This window comes from Phacochoerus africanus, chromosome 4, assembly GCF_016906955.1.
Source record: "Phacochoerus africanus isolate WHEZ1 chromosome 4, ROS_Pafr_v1, whole genome shotgun sequence".
In the NCBI taxonomy this organism is placed as follows: domain Eukaryota; kingdom Metazoa; phylum Chordata; class Mammalia; order Artiodactyla; family Suidae; genus Phacochoerus; species Phacochoerus africanus.
The window spans coordinates 103,916,450-103,938,327 of record NC_062547.1 but is presented as its reverse complement, the minus strand read 5'-3'; the positions used below and the strand labels follow the sequence as shown (position 1 = coordinate 103,938,327).

Here is a 21,878-nt window from a genome sequence, read left to right as displayed (position 1 = left end):
TCCTTAACCCACTAAGCAAGGCTGGGGATCAAATCTGTGTTCTCATGGATACTAGTCAGGTTCATAAATCACTGAGCCACAAAGGGAACTCCAAATTAGAAACTTTTAAACACACACACACACACACACACACAGACTTTGAATTTAAGCTGACTTGAGTTTTACATCTAAATCAGCCAAAACTCCATGAGTTTCAGTTTTCTCATTTAAGTAATATTGTTTACTCACCTCATTAAAGAGTGCAAGAGGACTTGCAGAAAGTGCATGTGACATATGTGGATTAAGATTTGGTCAAAAGTGACAGCTGTTATAACTTTAAAGAAATAATTTTTAAAAAACAGAACTAAAAACTCCATAATAAACAGAGTTTTGGGTGTTCTCTATCCATTCAAGTCATACTTCACATCTTTCTGAATTCTTAGTTTAAAATGATGTTCAGAGATGGCAGTTAGCAGAGACCAGCCTGCTAGAATCTATACACTTCCAATGGACTGAAGCGCTATGCACCAGACATCCGCATGCAAGCATATTAAACAGACAAAAACTCCTTAAAGACTTTATATTCAGTGGGAGCAGGGCAGGGGGTGGGGGTGGGGAGACCAGGAGACATACAATTAATAATAAACATTATAAATATGTTTTATATGGTATGCCAGCAAGTAATAAGTGCTATTAAAAGAGCGAGTGCAGAATATGGGAAGATTGGGAGTACACGATTGTTGGGACTGAGATTATAATTTCCAATTGGGTGGCCAGAATAGGTCCCTTGGGAAGAAAATATTTAGGGGAAGAGCTGAAGGAGGGGAGAGACTTGGCTATGTGAATATCATTCTAAAAGCAGATGCATAATCAATAATTTCCTAAATTTGTAAATAACTAATTCTCTATTCTAATTATTTTTCTTTTTCTTTGTTTTTTTTGGGTTTTTTTTTTGTCTTTTTTGGGCCACACCTGCAGCACATGAGGCTCCCAAGCTAGGGGTTAATCGGAGCTGTACCTTCTGGCCTAGCCACAGCCACAGCAATGCCAGATTCAAGTTGTGTCTTCGAACTACACCACAACTCATGGCAACACCAGATCCTTAACCCACTGAGTGAGGCCAGGGATCGAACCTGCGACCTCATGGATGCTAGTCAGATTCATTTCTGCTGAGCCATGATGGAAACTCCTAATTCTCTAATTTCTAATCCTGTTTTGATCGTATCAATTCTTCTTACTCTTTTTTACTCAAAAAATCTGTTTCAGATAATTCATGAGAAACAATGATCAAAAACAAAGATCAAAAAGAACATTGTCATTTACTGAGCACTTAATAAACACATATTTTTTAAAACTTGCATTAATGGACTTGTTCTTTTGCTTTGCAATTTTCTTTTTTTCATTTCTGACCATGCCCACAGTGCGTGAAAGTTCCTGAGCCAGGGATCGAACCCAAGCCACAGCATGACAAGATGGAATCCTTACCCACTAGGCCACCAGGGAACTCCCAATAAACATATTTTTTATAAATATCTTTTAAGAGGCAAATTAAATTAGCATGTTTCAATTCTAGAGATGATCCTTCACCTAATTTAAATATCTTCTAAAAATAATGCACTTAAGAAGCTCCCTGGTGGTTCAGTGGGTTAAGGATCCAGCATTGCCACTTCTGTGGCATGGGTTCAATTCTTGGCCTGGGAACTTCCACATACCACGGATGCAGCCAAAAAATTAATTAATTAATACATTTAATAGTATTCATTGTCTCTAAAATCTTAAGTATGTAGCCAATATTTTTCAACATAACATACAATTCCAACTTCCATTCTAAGTAAACCAGCTGATTTGTGTTTCTTGAGAAGCAAGATACCATAAACTATGTAATTTTCTATAGGAAAGCATAATGAAAAGAGCTGATGAATAAGATTGTTGGGGAAAATTACATGGATTTTTCAGTACTCAGATCTCTGTGTACATTCCAAAAAAGAAATTACACAACCAGACTAACCAAATAAAATCACTTCAACAAAAACAGAAAAACAATAAAAACCATACAAGATTAGAAATGTTTAACAGAGAAAAATGAACCATGTAACAGAGCTATGAACTCTCTAACTGTTCTGAAAGATGTTTAAGCTGAATTATAAAATAAATATTCAAATATACATATTTTAATATCCTCCCCAGCACATTTCAGTATTTCCCTGAACCAATTTTATGTACATTTAATTTATGTTTCTGTGTCAAACACCTGCATGTTATAAATATATTAGCACAAAAACCTATTTTGAGGATTTTATTAAATCAGAAGTATGTACTAGTACGCTTCCATTCAGTTGAAGAAGTTAATACGAGAGTTGTTGGCTAGTTACGGCATAAAACTGAGCCAGGAAAAACATTCACTTATTTATATACTGTAGCACCTGAAAACGTTTCATTTACACTGTGCCCATAACCACAAAATTTATCAAATAAATTTTCAGACTCTCCCATCCAAGTAGAGGCAACATTTCCAAAGACACTGTAAAATTCAGATTAATTTCAAAAATAAAAATTAACATTATATAATTGCATCTAAAAATCAGAAAAAAAGAAAAATAATACTCTGTAAATGATAAAAATCGAGTATAAAAGATTTTGTAAAATAACGTATCTTATGCAGAAATTGGGGCATTAATGATCCTAGGAATATTTTATGCAAAAAATCAAGACTCATATGATTAAGATAAAAAACCAGGGAGACTCAGTATTAAGACAAGTTTATATTATTACAGGGAAACAAACATGTAGGGAGACCTGAAAATTTCTATTTTTACATTACTATTTATTTATAATACTTACAATCAGCCTTTTAATATAGCATGGAAAAATTATGGCATTTAGATTCCCAAATCAAGTCAGCCAGCACCGACAAGGATGGAGCTTATCCAAAAATTCACATCCCTATATTTCAGTGGTTCACAACTAGGGGCAATTTTGCCCCCCAGGGACATTTGGCAATGTCAGGAGACATTTCTCGTTATCACAACTGGGAGCAAGGGGAGGTGGCAAAACTGGCACCTGGTGGGTAGTAAGGAATGCTGCTAAACATCTTCAATGCACAGGACAACACCCCAGATAAAAAATTATCCAATCCAAAATGTCAGTCTCAATGCTCAGATTGAGACTCTCTGCTATAGAGATAGATGCCTTTGTTAAAGACCCCCTCCCTGGGTCAGCTAGGATCAGAATAGTGGGGTCAAATGAAACAATGAATAGTGATCTCTGTAAAGAATCCCTCAGAACAAGGCCATATATTAGAAGACAGCATGACTGGCCTATACGATATGTTGAGAAAACAAGAAGTACCTTCTTTTGGGCCATCACCCAGTTGCTCCTCACACCTTTGTCCCACCTGTCCAGGACCTCTATTGGGCTGAAAGTATTTTGAATCTTCTATTTCCCTTCTTTTTCAACTCTTTATTATGGAAAATCCATACATACACAAAATAGGATAGTACAATGTAACTATCACCCAGCTTTAACAAGTATCAGCATTCTTTCATTTTTGATCTTGTCATTCTCACTGTTAGCTCTCCCACTCTTTTGTTTGGCAGTTTTGCTAGAGTTTTTAAAAGCAAATATGAGACAACATATATTATTTCACCAATTAATATTTTAGCTTCTTCCTATGTATTTACTACTGCAGAAAGATATTCAGCATGAATTGGACATGATCAACTGGAAAGTGGGCAACAACAGAATGACATTAGTTAAAGTAAGAAAGCAATGGGAAGGACCAGAACAGACATCCCAGGTCTAGATATGATAGGGCAAGCCCTCTGTGGCGATAAAAAACCAACTATAATGGAAAAAATAAAAATCACTAAATAAAAAAAGAAAGTGAGTCAAGGGCTACACACCAAAAGATGGTAAAAACAAAGGCTTTTATGCAGTCAGACATACATCCACTAGTCAGGACCTGTATATAGAGTAAGCCATCAGTGAGATGGTAACACATAGTTGCCAGTAATAAGCCAAGTGTCTGGATCAGGAATGTTAATAAGTTTGAAAGCTCTTGCCAACTCTTAACAATTTGATAGCTATCCGAAGTGTTCTTACAAAGATTCTGGCACTCCACGGAGGGAAAAAATCCAAGATCAGTGGGGAATAGGGAAATATAGCACCTATGCCACAGAGCTGCCATTTCTTGTCCGAGAGCTAAAGTAATAAAACCTGGAAAGGAAACTTAGCTTCCATGTCAAAGGCAGGCATTACCTGAGAATCCAAGAGGCCAGATGAAAGTCAAAACTAGCATGCATCATACTGCAGAGCCACCTAAAAGGCTGGCCTCCTCTTGGCATTCTGCCTATTCTCTACCAAATGTGGGTGGCCCTACACAGACAAGCTTGTTCATAAAATATCAACAACATAGGAACTGCATGACTTGCATACTATGACTATGTCAAAATAAAAGAAGCTAAGATTCCTATGTATACTCATGGGAAGGATTTAAAACCAGGGGTTTAAATTAAAAATATTCAACTCATACACATACAGTCCAAAGGAATAAACATGTACCCTGCCTCCTCTAGTTTCCATTCTCCAAACAGTGGCCTATGTGTTCTTTTCAAAATGCAAATCTGATTATATCACATCTTGCTTAAAATCCTTCTGTGATTATGACTTTACCCAAGAATAAAGTCCAAATCCTAACAACAGCCTGGCCTGGCCCTTGACTAATTTTCCTCTTCTGATGCATAGCATTCCACCTCTCTCCATCCATACTGACTTTCTTTCAACTTCTCTTCCTTTCTTAGATAAAAAACAACGTGCACTTATTATACCCTAGGCACTTTGTTAAGCACTTTATGTATATATTTCACTTTACCTCCTCAAAGCCTATAGGATAGGTGCACTATTCATCTCCCCAAGAGAAGTTAAGTGCCTTGCCATGGAAGAGCCTAGTATGTTGCCCAATAAAAGGCTCCACCATGTGTACCTCAATTAAAGCCTTCTGCAATAAAGACTTGCCAAAAAATGTAAGAAATTTGTTTTTAGATCACAAGCAAGTACTAGACTCAAAAATTAATCATATTTTAAAAATATTAAGTTAGCTATAAAAATACAAGAATGCCCCTACTTAACTCAGGTCAGACTTCTAGCAATCCCTAGTCTCAAGTATTAGATGGTTTAAAACAAGGGCTAAAACATTCTCTGACATCAACGGGACAAATGTTGTCTTAGGTCAGTCTCCCACGACAATAGAAATAAAAGCAAAGGCAAACCAATGCAACCTAATCAAACTTACAAGCTTTTGCACAGCAAAGGAAACCATAAAAAAAAAAACACACACACATGAAAAGACAACTTATGGAATGGGAGAAAATAGTTGCAAATAATGCTCCAAAATATACAAACAACTCAAAACTCAACAACAAAAAAACAAACAACTCAACTGAAAAATGGGCAGAAGACCTGAACAGACATTTCTCCAAAGAAGACACGTGAATGGCCAACAGGCACAACAGCACAATGAAAAACTGCTCAACATCACCAATTCTTACAGAAATGAAAATCGAAACTACAATGAGGTACAACCTCACACCAGTCAGAATGGCTATCATTAATAAGTCTACATTTGTCATTTACAAATGCTGGAGGGGGTGTGGAGAAAACAGTACCCTCCTTCACTCTTGGTGAGAATGTAAATTGGTACAACCACTATGGAAAACAGTATAGAAGTTCCTCAGAAAACTAAATACAGAACTACCATATGATCCAGCAATCCCACTCTTGGACATACATCCGGACAAAACTTTTATTCAGAAAAATACATGCATCCTTATGTTCACTGCAGTGCTATTCACAATAGCCAAGACATGGAACCAACCTAAATGTCCATTGACAGATGTATGGATGAAGATGTGGTGTGTATGTGTATATATATATATATATATATATATATATATATATATATATGAATACTACTCAGCCATAAAAAAGAATGAAATAATGCCATTTGCAGCAACAGGGATGGCACGAGAGACTCTCACACTAAGTGAAGTAAGTCAGAAATATAAAAACAAATACCATATGATACCACTTATGTGTGGAATCTAAAATATGGCACAGATGAACCTATCTATAGACCAGAAACAGATTCACAGACCTAAAATACAGATTTGTGGTTCCCAGGGGGGAGGGAGAGGGAGTGGGATGGACTGGGAGTTTGGGGTTGGTAGACGAAAACTATTATATTTAGAGTGGATAAGCAATGAGGTCCTACTGCATAGCACAAGGAACTATATCCAATCACTTGTGGTAGAAATAATAGAAGATAATATGAGACAAAGAATGTGTACATATATACACATATCACACACACACAGTCACTTTGCTGTAGAGCAGCAATTGACAGAACATTATAAATCAACTATAAGAAAAAATTTTAAAAAAAAGACTGAAAGGCCTATCACAAAATTCATGAACTTTATATGAGAGAACATGCAGCAGCATGTTGGACCATATCATGTAAACCATATCATGGCAAATTATATGTGGATACAATAGCCAGTGAGAAGTGAAAGCCAGTAGACAATATACACAGAAAGAGTAGACCAGAACTTGTTTTCTTTTTGGTTCTTCTATACTCTCTAAAGGCACTCAATTTTAATACATAATAACACTACATACTCAACAATGTGTCAGTGCATAACAACTTAGTTTATTATCTGAGATTCAAATAGGATTTGAGTACAGGAAGTGAAGCATTTTACAAATATTTTCATTATAAATAACTAAAGCAAAAGTTTTGATATTTACAGTTTCAGTTATTTATAAAATTCTAAATTATCCTTATGATACAGGCTAAATGGGGTGTTACTGTACAATATAATGGACAACCAGCCATTAAAAAATTTTAAATATAGTTTAAGAATTGAGGATTCACTGCACCAAATATAGAGCACGAGTCTACTGCATGAATGGAGACATACATTGGGTATGGATCTGTGTTTAAATGTGTAAGTTAAAATACTAAACTTAACAATTTGCAGCTGTTTTATAAGCCTCAGGAAATGAACAAATCTTATAAATTTTAGATTCATTTGCTTGGGAGAGCAAAATACATTGACTTTCTTTTCTCAGTGCTATTTCTAATCTCTATCCTATTTTAGGGGAGTTCCCGTCATGGCTCAGTGGTTAACGAATCCAACTAGGAACCACGAGGTTGCAGATTCAATCCCTAGCCTCGCTCAGTGGGTTAAGGATCTGGCATTGCCGTGAGCTGTGGTGTAGGTCACAGATGCGGCTCGGATCTGGCGTTGCTGTGGCTCTGGCATAGGCCAGCACCTGTAGCTCCAACTGGACCTCTAAGCCTGGGAACCTCCATATGCCGCAGGCGCAGACCTAGAAAAGCCAAAATATATATATATTTATATATCCTATTATACATATGTGTGTATATACATATATACACATGCCTTTATGTTTTTAATAATTATTATATTTTTCTGATTGCAAAATAATGATATTCATTGTACTTCTGAAAATGCAGAAAAGGGAAAGAAAAATTTTAGGGAGTTCCTGTTGTGGCTCAGCAGTAACGAACTCAACTAGGATCCATGAGGATGCAAGTTCAACCCTTGGCCTTGCTCAGTGGGTTAAAGGATCCCACAGGCATTGCTGTGAGCTGTGGTGTAGGTTGCAGATGCAGCTTGGGTCTGGCACTGCTGTGGCTACAGCATAGCCGGCACCTGTAGCTTCAATTCAACCCCTAGCCTAGGAACTTCCATATGCCGTACCTTCAGCCTTAAAGAGCAAAAACAACAACAAAAAAAAATTAATTCAAAGATAATTTAAAAACAATTCAAAGATAATTACTCCAGTTCATGTCCACCTAGGGACGTCAAAAAAAAACAAAACAAAAAAACAAAAAACAAAGATAATTACTCCTCTTAAAATTTTGGTATATGTTCTTCCACGTTACATATTTATTCTCTTTTACAAAGCTATGAAAATACTGTAGAAACTCTGTGTAACTTAAGGTTTTTTTCCTAAAATATAGCTTTTAAATAACCCTACGTATGTTTTTACTGTAACCTAACTCAAGCACGTTTTTGGAAATTGGTAGAATATAAAATATAAATAAATATTAACCCACCCTCAGAGTGTAATATTAGTTTCATCTGATTTTTATCATTACTGAAAAGCAAAATAATCCACATTATATTGCAAATTAAAATAAACTGAAATATAATACTTGAATTTAAACATATGTTCAAATAATTTGAAGGGTCAAGTACTCTGTAACATTCAGATTTTTCAACAAAACAATAAAATATTCTGGAATCATAGAAACAAAAGTATATTTTTATAGGTTTTAAAATATAATAAATTAAGTTAATGAGGATTACAAAGACTTTCTTTTAAATAAGAATAATAAATAGCCCATTGAATTCAGGGCCAATCACAGATTGTTTTTAAATGGATTATTTTTGAGGCAGATCATGATTTACTCAGTAGAAGAGGAAAAAACAGAGCATGCAAATTACAGTAATATTTAAAAACTTAATTCTGAAATATTTTTAGCTTTACAGAAGTATCATAAAAAAGGTACAGCTTCCTTTAATCTCCCAATCTTAACATCTTACATAAGCATGGTACATTTATCAAAAAAAATAAAGATATTAAAATCAGCACAAAACTATTAACTAAAATTCAGATTTCACCAGTTTGTCTAGTAATGCCCTTTTTCTGTTACAGGATCCATGTTACACATAAGTATTGATGTCTGCATATTCTCCTCCAATATCTGTGAGTCTTTTCCTTGTATTTCATGAGGTTAATACTTCTGAAGAGTACCTGTGTGGTATTTTGTAGAATGTTTCTCAATTTGGACTTGCTTGATATTTTCTCATGATTATACCAGGGTTAGGTACTTCTGAGAAGAATACTAGAGAGGTAAATTGCCCTCACCACCACATCATATCACAAGGTATATGACATCAACATGACTTATCTAGTGACAGTAACTTTAATCATTTTATTAAGATAATGTCAGCCAGGATTCTTACTATAAAATTACTATTCTTCTCTATATATACTCTATTCTTTAGAAGTCACTAAAATCCAGACCACCCTGAAGAGGAAAAATTAAGCTCCACTTCCTGGAGAGAGAGGTATCAAAGCATGTATGAACATATGTTAAAGCATTATAGTAATTAATACAAAGTTGGAAAGAGGTATTTTCAGGCCATGCAAATACTGTTTCTCCTTAAAGTGTTGCACATTAATTTTCGCATTCATCAGTAGATTTACCTGCAGAATTATTACTGTGATATGCTAACCACGATTTTCTATTTCTATTACTCCTTTTACATTTATTATTTGAAATTCTTTTATAAGGAAGATTTGTCCCTTCTCCACCATATATTTATTTACTCAGTTATTTATGTCAGTATGAACTCACAGACATTTAGATTATTCTTTGGGTTATAATCAAAACTTTTGTTATTTATTTTGTCGCTCAAATTATACCAAATTTTGCTACTGGTTCTTTCAGGTTGGCCCCTTCCCCCTCAAAGCAGAGTAGTTTTTTTAAAGTATCCAATTCAGTGTCTTTTAGCATGTCCCCAAAGTTGAAAAAAATCACCAGCATCTAATTCCAGAACATTTCATCATTCCAAAAAAGAAACTTGTATGGTTCTTTCTCCTAACACTTCTGACACCAACTACACGGAGTTTTTTCCATACCAACAACCAATTCTCCAACACCAACTAGGTATCTAACAATTCAATTCAATTCTGACAACAACCTGGAGTTAGTGAAGATCCCATAGTTTATGAGCTCATTTCCACAAGACTGCCTCTACTTCAGATGTCAAGTGCAAATGGGGTGCCCAGACTACCCACACTTCTTCCCAGCCAACTATAATTTCAAAAGTTCCCACAATTATTCACTAAAATAGATCACAGAACTCAGGAAATCACTGTACTTATGTTTTCTGGTTTACTATAAAGAATACAACTCAGAAGCAGCCTAATGAAAGAAATATATAGGACAAAGTAAGAGAAGAGCTGGCACCTCTTTGCAGGTGCCACCCTCCCAACACATCAGTGTTTTTACCAACCCAGTAAAGGAGATTTCATATACTGTAGGCACTATTGATTAAATCAATGGACATTGTTGATTTTAATTTCCATCCCCCCCTTCTCCCCAGAAGTCAGTGGGTATGGCTTAAAGTTTTCTCTAGTAACTAGCTCCCACCCTGAAGCCATCCAGAGTTCCCCCAAGAATCATTTCATTACTACACAGAAGACAGTGTTAAAATAAAATAAAATGGAGACCAGGCTTGGAGATGCCCCAAGCAGACAAAACCAGCTAAGCCATATAAGCCAAACTTACGTTTATTTCATGAATGTAGGCAAAACATAATTTAGGTTATTTCTTGTTAATGTCTCTGATAATCACAAATGAAATGTGAATTATCTTTCTAAAACAGCATACGATAATCACTTTTAACCAATCCCCTGCCATCTGGAAATCTCCATCGTAATAACCAATCATTGTAAATGTTAAACAACTCTTCATTTTCACTTTATGACCCATTCTGTAACATCATGCCTCTGAGTGTCATACCACTTTTGGGTCTGAGCCTTGGGTTTAAAGGTTTCACATTCAATATAACATTCCTATCAAGTAAAGCTCTATGAATTTTCTTTAGTAAATTCAAGATGTTTAGAGGCACTGTGCCAGGATCTGGGGACAAATGCCAAATATTTACTTTATATTGTAACACAAAACCCCATACCAATCAGAAGTCATTCCACAGACCCTCTCTCCCATCCTCTGGCAACCACTAATCTACATTTTGTTTCTACTTATTTGCATATTTGGAGCATTTCACATAAACAGAATTTTACAATATGTGGCCTTTTATGTTTGCTTCTTTCATTTAGAACAATGTTTCTCAAGGTTCATTCATGTTTTAGCATGTATCAGCATTTCATGGCAAAATATTACTCCATAGTATGGATATACCACATTTTGCTTAACTACTCTTCAGCTGATGAATATTTGCAATGTTTCTGCCTTTTGGCTATCATGAGAAATGCTACTATGAATATTACTATAGGTTCGATGAAATCCAGTTTATGTATTTTTCTTTTCCTTTCACACTTGTGCTTTCAGTGTCACATCCAAGAAACTAATCCAAGGTTATATAATCCAAAGTCTCAAAGATTTAGGCCTGTTTTCTTCTAAGAGTTTTATAGTTTCAGCTCTTATATCTAAGTTTCCGATGCATATTTTAATTAATTTTTGTATATATAATGTGAGATAGGGGTCCAACTTCATTTTTTTGCATATAAATATCCAACTGTCCCAGCACATTTCTGGATTCTCGATTCTATTTTATAGATCTATATCAATCTTTTTGCCACTTCTACACTGTTCTCATTACTGTTGCTCTGAGTAAGTTTTGAAAGTAAAAAGCATCTGTGTTCTAACTTTAGTTTTTTTCAAGATTATCTGGGCTATTCTGGGTCCTTTGTCTTTCCACATAAATTTTTAAATCAGCTTGTCAATTCTGGCAAAAAAAAAAAAAAAAAAGCCATTTGGGATTTTGAAAGGAACTGTACTGAATCTGTAAATCAATTGGAATTGATTTCCATCTTAACAATACTGTCTTCCAATCTACACATTTCCATTTATTTAGGTCTTTTTCCTTTTTTCAATGATGTACAGTTTTCAGTGTACAAGTCTTATACTTTTGTCAAATTTACTCCCAAGCTTTTTTATCACCATTGATGTTACTAAACAGAACTGCTTTAATTTCATTTTTGGATTATTTACTGCTAGTAATAGATAGACAATAGAATTTCACATACTGATCAGGTATAGTGCAATCTTGCTGAACTCATTTATTAGCTTTGATCATTTCTATGGTATGCATTCCTTAGGGTAGTCTATATACCAGATCATGCCATCTGGGAATACAGATACTTTTACTTCTTCCTCTCTAATCTAGATGCCCTATATTTCTTTTGCTTGTCTAACTCACCTAGCTTGATCTTTCAGTACAGTGTCAAATAGAAGTGATTAGACTAGATATGTTTGGCTTGTTCCTAATCTTAGGGGTAAAACAATCAGTTTTTCACCATTAAGTGAGATTTTTAACCTTAGGTTCTCCATAGATGCCCTTTGTCAGGTTAAGAACATTCCCTATATTTGGAATATGTTGTGTGTTTTTATCATGAAAGGGTGTGGATTTTTTTTTCAAAAGTTTTTTCTGTATGTTTTGAGATGATTATGGGTTTTTATATCTACTCTATTGTTACAATCTATTATACCAACTGGGTCTTGCATATTGAATCAACTTTGCATTCCTAGGATAAACCCCACTTTATCATAGTGCATAATCCTTTTTATAAGTTTGCTTCATTCTGTTTGCTAACATTATGTTGAGAAATGTGGGGCTCTACATTCACAGTGACATTGCTCTACAGTTATCTTTTCTCATAATGTCTTCATCTGGTTTTGCTATCAGAGTAGTACTGACCTCATAGAATGATTTGGGAAGTTTTCCCTCTTCTTCTAGCTTTTGTAAAAGCTAGTAACTTTTAAAGGGATTTATAATATTTTATATCCTCATTTTAAAATGAAAAAAAGATTATTATAGAAAGGATTTGCAGGAACACAGACTTCTGCTTTTGGCCATTGTACAGTACCTAGTATAGGTCTTATCAATTACAAAACTGGACAAAATATATTAAGATTTACTGCTTTTAGAAACTGAGCAGCCTGTAGTACAAAAGAGAACAAATTAGGTGAGCCTCTGGGGCTCTTTCTGCACCATGGTGCAGTGAGGGGGAGATCAAGTAGAAAGTGGCTTTCTCACTGAACTGACAAGGCAAAGACTGGATATTGGGGTATTGCAGCAAGTAGAATTTAAGGGGCCAGATTCACAGAGGAGTGATCTGTGGTGAGGAAGTTACACAGAAGTATGCGTAGGAGTTTCTTTCAGGGCGTTGGCCAAGGCCAGAACCATGCATTTCAAGCTAAGACTCCATGTGAACTAGCAGACAATAGCTGCAAAGAGTTGAACACAAAAGCAAGAGAAGAAGAAGAAGTTGTACAAAGTTGGAAGATGTTCAGGGCAAAGGGAATGGAAAGATCTCATAGAGTTCCTTAGGTATTCAGCTGCAACTCCCAAAACGGTCTGCCTTAACAGTAAGAACCACAATCTAAAATGAGACAAACCCTAGGACTAAGGACAAATCTAAAATAGACCTGTATTAACAAACCATTATTCTGACAGATCAAAAGAATCTTCCAATTATCTAACTGACAAATTTAATGTGCCAGGAGAAGAAACTCAATACCCAAAGGACAATAATACAACATAGAATCCTTACAACCTACCATTGACAATGTCCAGTATAAAATTAAAAAATACATTTGAGGAAAAAGAGAAAACTTGACCCTATCAAGAAAAAAAGGAGTCAATAGAAAAATGTCCCCAAATGTCCCAGATATTGGGAATAACAGAAAATACTTTAAAATATACTCAAATACTTAAGAAAAAGAGACATCATAAGTGAACAGATGGGGAAGGTCTGTGCAGAAATGGAAACTAGTTTTAAAAAGTCTCAACTGGATTTCCCTTGTGGTGCAGTAGGTTAAGGATCCAGCATTGTTACTGCAGTGGGTCAAGTAGTGGAATGTATGTAAATGGAATCACCATACACCTTTTAATATTAAATTTACTTATTTACTTAAATTACCAATTAATTTACATATAGTAGTAAATAATTTACACAGTCATCTAGAAATAGCTCTTTGTTCCACTCAGAGTTTGACGAAACAATCTTTTTTTTTTTTTTGTCTTTTTTGCCATTTCTTGGGCTGCTCCCGTGGCATATAGAGGTTCCCAGGCTAGGAGTCTAATCGGAGCTGTAGCCTCTGGCCTACACCACAGCCACAGCAACACGGGATCTGAGCCACGTCTGCAACCTACACCACAGCTCACAGCAACGCCGGATCCTTAACCCACTGAGCAAGGCCAGGGATCGAAGCCGCAACCTCATAGTTCCCAGTCAGATTCGTTAACCACTGAGCCACGACGGGAACTCCATGATGAAACAATCTTATTCAAACTTTTCAGACGTATCTTCAACAACCAGTTCTTCACCATTACCAAAACCATTCATACCACAAAGAGGTTTCAAAATAGCTGACTAAAAAATGGATAGGCGAACTCACCTTTATCAAAGCAATACAGAATTTCATTGATGGGGATTTAAAAATTTTGCAAAAAGGATTTTCATTAAGAAAGCTGTAATTCTGACCACTCCAGAGAGTGTGTGGGTGGTATCTTCACTTTACTCAAAGCCTAGAGAGAGGAATTTGAAAAATAAAAACCTGGAAAACTTCTCTTGTATGCCCTGCAGTTGGGGGACAAAGTCATCTATTGAATGACTTATTCCTGAGAATACAAAAGCAGATTATGTCAGCATAATAGTTAGGGCTGCATCTGGGAAGCAACCGCACTCCCCTCCAATGGCTGATCGAAACGTGTGAATCCTGAAAACAAAATATGAAATTCATGGTAGGTATGTTAGCCAAGATCATTCAAACCAAGATCCTATCCAAAAGGCAGACCTGGCTCCCAGTTACAGTCTGTCAATTGGATCACATGAAGAAAGTCTACAGAAAAAGAAGAGGGGAAAAGAACTGCCTCTTCCTATATATATCTTCCTATTTCTGTCATCATCACCCAGCAAAGACACTTTACCCCCAGCAGAAACAGTTGATTCTAAAGCAGCAGTGGGTTGCAGTTTCACTCCCCAAACCAACTACACTGTGTCCCTCAGATACATCAGTACAAGATAGTCGGTGCACCCCACCAGAGTTGTCAATCCAGCATCCATATTCTTAAAGTACCAGCAATGACCCTTCTTAAGAATTGAGTCTCAATTCAGGATACCTCCTCTAAGCCTCTAAGACTTTAAAATTCCAGGCTCTTCCCTTCTGTATCCCCAGACTTAAAGGAGTTAACCGTTATACCTGGCTAATAATTCTTTCCATTAAGTTCTCCTTTAAAGTGAATGGTATAGTTCCTGTCTCCTGATTAGACTCTGATTGACTCATGTTATGATCTGTTTTGCTGTCTTCAATAAAACCTAATAACAGCCCATAAAAACACGACATTACAGAATATGAAATTATCCTGAAGCTCATATTCAACAGGTGGTGACCACAAAGTGACCCACCTGGCATGATACAAGTGTCCATAAAGGCTTTACATTGAGTCATTTGCTATAAATGGGCAAAATTCTTTAACCCCTTTGAGCACTGCCCAACCAAATTCTGGAAGCATAGGATGACTCCAATAAACCCCCCCCCCTTTTTTTTTACATAGACTCCTCTAGCCAGTCTTCTGATTTAAGACTCTTAAGAGTGAAACAGTTCCCAGGATCTATATCCTCTAAATTTTCAGTGCCAAAATATATGCACATATTTCTCTAAATGCATCTATTCAAGGTCCCATTACTTGACTGGAGGTAGAGGCTAGCACAACTCTCCTCTCTGTGGCAAAGGAGGGTGAGGAAACATCATAAAACACTGACATCTCTCTCCCAAAAAATATACAACACAGGCCTCCATCTTGCAATCTTCGATATTCCTCAGCCTTTTTTAAATGTAGAAAGGTAATAGGTAAATGAGAGCAAAAATGAGTTTTGAAAGCCCCCTTTTCCAACTATGCATAGATGGAATAGAACTTGAATTTAGACTGTAGATCCTTAGCATTTATGATCCTTGGCCTCTAGAGCCTCCTTTCAAACTCCAAGTCATCAGAAAAACTTACATTTAAAATCCTATCTGTAGGAGTTACCATCGTGGCTCAGTGGTTAACAAATCCGACTAGGAACCATGAGGTTGCGGGTTCGATCCCTGCCCTTGCTCAGTGGGTTGGGGATCTGTCATTGCCATGAATGTGGTGTAGGTCACAGAGGTGGCTCGGATCCCGCTTTGCTGTGGCTGTGGTGTAGGCCAGAGGCTACAGCTCCGATTAGACCCCTAGCCTGGGAACCTCCATATGCCTCGGGAGTGGCCCTAGAAAAAAGCAAAAAGACAAAAAATAAATAAATAAATAAATAAAACCCCTTCTGTATTAGTTAGGGTATGAATTAACCTTTTGTAACAAAAGACCCTAAAATACAGCAGCTCAAATAAGGTCACAGTTTATTTCTCTTTCATGTAAGAGAGCAATAAACTTTCACCCATGGAAGAATACACTTTTACTTAGTGGGACAACAGGTTACTCACCAAAGGATATCCCCTCAGAGTACTGCTCTTGCCTGCACAGCTGAAGCTGACTCACCACTGTGATGGCCAAGGTCCAGCCTTCAGGAGGATGAAATGAAATAAAGGGATATGAATACCCAATATATTTTTCTTTTTATGGCTGTACCCACAGCATATGGAAGTTCCTGGGCTAGGGGTCAAATTGGAGCTGCAGCTGAGGCCTATGGTACAGCCACAGAAACAATGGATCCAAGCCACATCTCTGGCGTAGGCCACAGCTTGTGGCAGTGCCAGATCCTTAAGCCCCTAACCAAGACTAGGGATCAAACCCGCATCCTCCTGGACACTATGTCAGGTTCTTAACCTGCTGAGCCACAACAGGAACTCTGAATGGGTACCCAATATTTTAAAGGCAAGACTCAAAAGGTACATTTATAATGCCATAGGTAAAAAGTTAGACATGGAACCATATCTAGCTCTAACAACAGGCTAGAAATGTAGTCTCTAGCTCAGGTGCCATTTGCCCAGCAGGGGCTCAGCAGCTTCTATTGCTAAAAGGAAAAAGGAAAGGATGGACATTGGGGATAAGTATCAGATTCTGCTAACATATAAATAAGTCCAAAATTAAAAATTAATATTGAAAAGGAAATTAAAGAAAATTTTAATGTGAAATGCCACAATCAGAATATACTTTTAAAAATAAAAAGTTTTCTTTAAAAATTTAGGCCTAAAAAGCAAAAAAAATAAAAAATAATAAAAATTTAGCCCTAAAATACCTTAAACCTGAATAAATTACTACCTTGACATTTAAAAAACTAACATTGGAGTTCCCGTCGTGGGGCAGTGGTTAACGAATCCGACTAGGAACCATGAGGTTGCAGGTTCGGTCCCTGCCCTTGCTCAGTGGGTTAACGATCCGGCATTGCCCTGAGCTGTGGTGTAGGTTGCAGACGCGGCTCGGATCCCGTGTTGCTGTGGCTCTGGCGTAGGCCGGTGGCTACAGCTCCCATTCGACCCCTAGCCTGGGAACCTCCATATGCCGCGGGAGTGGCCCAAGAAATAGCAACAACAACAACAACAACAACAACAAAGACAAAAGACAAAAAAAAAAAAAAAACTAACATTGAAATCATTGGGATCTACTTTTTCTTTTTTCTTTTTTTTTTTTTTTTTTTTTTTTTTTGCTTTTTAGGGCCACATGCATAGCATATAGAAGTTCCCAGGCTAGGGGTCGAATTAGAGCTACAGGTGCAGGCCTACACCATAGCCACAGCAACTTGGAATCCAAACCGCATCTGTGACCTACACCACATCTCATGGCAATACTGGATCCTTAACCCACTGAGCAAGGTCAGGGATCGAACCTTTACCCTCATGGATACCAGTCAGGTTCGTTACCGCTATACCACAATGGGAATTCCAGAGATCTACTTTCAGTGATCCAGGAAAACAGTGAAAACAATAAAAAAAAAAATCTTTGGATGAGCCAGGACCCTTGGTGCAATGCCTTCAAACTCTTAAGAAACATTTTATCAGAGCCAACAAAATTAAAACAATAAAAATAGCATAGTGTTCATTTCACCTCGTTTTTTAAATCCACCTACTCTAAGCTAAACAGGCAGGAAAATGCCTAGAGCAGGAACCATGAGGAAAAGTCCAAGAGAAGGATTCACAAACTAAATAATCAATTCCTCCAGTGACTGTAAAGAGGGCACATATTATGTTAGATGACAACACCTCTCATTTTTACAGAAATAGTTAAAGTTCTAAAAATTACAGGCCAATGGGTTATTTTTGGCTAAACTACACTATGCTAGCTTTATTCCACATAGGTTCAACATATGTTAAGATATGCTCAGAAAAACAAATCAGTTCAACATGAACTAATATGCAGGTAGCAACCACACATCAATTAAAGCCAACTTCTGACTTCCTTGACGAGAACTCCCTAGAAGGTTAATAAACAAGTTTGCAGTCAGAGTATTAGTGGCTATGGTAACCCTAGTCACGTTTTAAAAAGCTAATTCCAATGTTTCCAGATGCCCTCTAACTAAAGACAGCAGTTTAACAAAATTGAGAATTCCAAGATAACTAAGCAATCTTATCCTTGGGAGACCTGTTTGAAAAGGTACACCTGCAGTAATAAAAATAGAACCATTTGAACATGTCTCAAGAACAGCGGTTTTCCCAAAACTAGGATGAAAGAGCCCAGTATATGAACTGCTCTGTCCAGGCTTAACTTTGAAAAAGTATGTTGAGGTATTTATAAATTTACCTGTGGAAAAGAATTTGCAGTATTTTGGGGTCTGGCACTGTTACTGCCTTTCATTAAGCTTAACTAGAACCCATTTTCACAACTGAGATCTTAGAGAATGTGTATTTTTGGACCATCAAATTTTAAATAGAAAATAAGTGTTTTCATAGATTATTCTTTATAATAAAGTTCCAACTGATAAAAACAACTGACTAAATAACTACATTTTCATATATTCGTTAATGTCAACACACATTTTTAAGTACTCTTCATCCAATTAAGCCACCATTCCACTTTTTGAACACTCATTTTTAATATTCTCTATTTATTTGACCATTTCCTACTAAAAGTTTAATACCACAATTTATATAAAGTCACTTTCATGAGAACTCCTTGTGAGCAAATAATGTTTTCGTGTTAAAGAATAGCATATTAAGCATGTTATAAGTGGAATGATAAGAATGTCTAATCAAGTTTGGAAGTTGGGCAGTAGCTTAGACTTAAAAAAGCTGTCCTAACATAGGGCCAGTTAAATACCCTATATTCTGAAGAATATTTTTAAATCTCAAATTCGTTATTTAAAGAAAAAAATAATAAAACTATATAAAATTTAACTATATAAAATTTAAACATTTAAAATTCTAGCATTTGAAAGAGTAACTTAGAATAATGTATCAAGTATTCTAATTTGTAATAAAAACAATTACACTATTTTACGTTAACCAAAAGCCCTTATTTAACAAAAAACCTCTATTAGGATAATGGGAGTATTTTTAACTTTTGCAAACAAACAAAAAAACACAACGACCACAAAAAGAGAACAAGACTAAAGCAAGTACATTCATTAATTTAAGTAAGGCAATGAAGTAGATAAAAAATCTGAAACAAGTTATTTTCTCTCTGAATCAAGGCACACATATCAAATAAATAAATAAAACCATAAAGATTCTTGAGTATTATCCCATGCAAGTCTAAGAGGCAGACAAAAAGAATCTTAAAGCTCAAAAATACCTCAGAGACCATGCCAGTTACTTTGATAGAGTCTCTTAGCTCCAAACCCAGACTTCTACACTACATTTTCTGATGGTAAAGAATGATAAGAATGTTCAGGGAAGTTTGGAAGTTGGGCGGTAGCTTAAACTACTGATTCTCCCTTAGAGACTCTGGAGGGAGCTTAGTCCAGAACTGTAAAAGAATGAATTTCTACTGTTTTAAGCCATCAAGTTGGCAGTAATTTGTTAGCAGCCCTAGGAAAATAAAACAGGGATAATAAACAAAAGTGTTATGAGGTGCACAGCATTTTAAGAATGGTAGGTAGGATTTACATGTATACTGATTAAAAGAAAGAAAAGGGGGGGAAGTGAGCTTTACAAATGAAGGAAAAAAATGGTGAGACAGAAAATTAAGGCAGCTGTACAAGGAAAACACATAGTAGTTCAATTAGGTGAGAGTATGGATGCTACTTGAAAATAATGGTACAGATTGCTTAAGATCTTAAATGCCAGCTTAAGAAGGTTGAATACTAATATAAGAAGTTTGAACTTTAATTTCTAAACAGTCAAGATCCTCTGAAGCTTATAAAGACAAGGTAGGGGGGTATGTGTGTGTTAGGAAACAGGGTCTGGGAAGAAGAAATAATGATGTGATAAACCCTTTGCATACCTGTTATACTGTTATCCAACTTTTCATTCATATCCTTCCACCACAAGGCATAAAGATTGGGACTAAATTCCTTTAAGAACAAGAAAAAATTCTAATATATGTGTTTGATAAATGCTAAATGAGTGGAGAATACTGTGCATTTTTTTAGTCATTATTAAGCATGTCATAATAGAGAATTCTAAATAGTACTTGAATCACTTTTACCCTTCAAGAGTCTGATTAAGAGGATTCTGTAGAAAATATACATTAATATTGAAAGTATAAGATACTTGGGCTCAGTGTGATTAACCTCAGGGACTATGCCAGAACCAGGATAGCAATTCCAGCCAAATCCAATGAATTAGTGGTGCTTGGCTGGAGCAGAGTTGAGAAGGTAAGGTTTGCCAATAGATTAAGAAAACCTGATAAATTGTTGGATTAGGAGTAAACACCCAAATGATCCTGTTTCCACTCCCATTCTTGCTCCAGAAGTGACTCACTTGATTTCCTTAAAAACTTTTCATTTTTCATGCCTTATGTGAATTACAGAAAGAAAAATTCCATTTCAATGAAGGGTTCCATTAATTGGTCATGGTTAATCAAAGGTTTACTGCATTCAGGTTAAAAAAGCAAAGGTTGTACTCAGAGGATAGAGGGTAGTTCTTTCTGTATTTTATGATTTAAGAATATTAACTATTCTGGCTGGAAAGACTGAACAGATACAACTGCCTGTCTTAGAAGAATGCCAGTGCATGTTTTATGAAAGGGCTAGTTCGGCGTTTGGACCCAACAACATACTCAGTAGGGCCTTGGAAAAGAAAAGTGCATGGGTCAGTGAAAAACAGGGGAAGGGGAAAGAAGGAACTCTGTAAACACTAATTTCCAAAGTTTAAGTAAAGTTTTGAGACTAGACCCTGAGAGACGCTAAATGGCAGTGATTGGAAATGTGGTCAAGCCTTAAGTGACCCACAATCATCTTCGACCATATGCAGCACCCACACCTCTGGTGACAGGCAAACCAAAATAATTGTCTTTTAAAGGTTTAAAATATAGTTCGTAAAACGCGATATAAATGCAAACATTATCATACAAGTTTTGTTACCCTTGTTGTCCTAGGGAAAGTAGAGTACGCACTCTCTTTGTCAGGTGCAAGCTGTTTACTGTTCCGTTGCGCTTACATTTTTGTTGACGTAGGAATGAGTGCCAGGGCCGGTAAAACCCTTAAATGGGGACCTCAATAGCAAATCCGAGTAGGCCCGCTCCGAACCATCGAAATGCACACTTTTTCTGGAAAAGCGCGGGAGAAGCGCAGAGCACACAGGGGCCCCACCCAGCACTCTAGGACCCACCCCCAGCAAGCGCAGGCGCACTCCGGTGTCTTAAAGACCAACTTGGACCACGTTCTGAGCTGATGTCGGAGCGTTCTCTTTAACCACGCGGGCCCCAGTCCTGAGCATGCGCAGTTAGACAAAGGTCCGCTCGTGTGGTTACTATTTTTATCTGACAGACCTGATTGTCAGGAGCCCAGCTCAGGTTCTTTTCCCCCCCCTCTCTTAATGAAACTCATTTGACTAAAGCAGAAGTTGCTGTTAGGAGATAGAACCTGCTCCTCCCATTAAACCACTTCTCTGCTCTAAGCGGCGGATCGCGCACTTTAGGCAATCGGTCCTGACAGATACGGAAAATAAATGTCACTTAGTGGAGAGCACTTAC

At 36.6% G+C, this 21,878-nt stretch overlaps 1 long non-coding RNA gene across 2 annotated transcripts in view; it reads right to left on the bottom strand.

The window, feature by feature from the left end:
- LOC125126195 (uncharacterized) overlaps positions 1–21,544 on the bottom strand; it is a 233,060-nt gene extending 211,516 nt beyond the window's left edge. Inside the window, exon 1 of one of the 2 annotated variants that reach the window (XR_007134550.1) lies at positions 21,268–21,544. This is a non-coding gene — a long non-coding RNA (uncharacterized LOC125126195). The remainder of the gene's footprint in view (positions 1–21,267) is intronic. The other variant, XR_007134551.1, reaches the window with a different exon arrangement.
- Between the last annotated feature and the right edge of the window lie 334 nt (positions 21,545–21,878).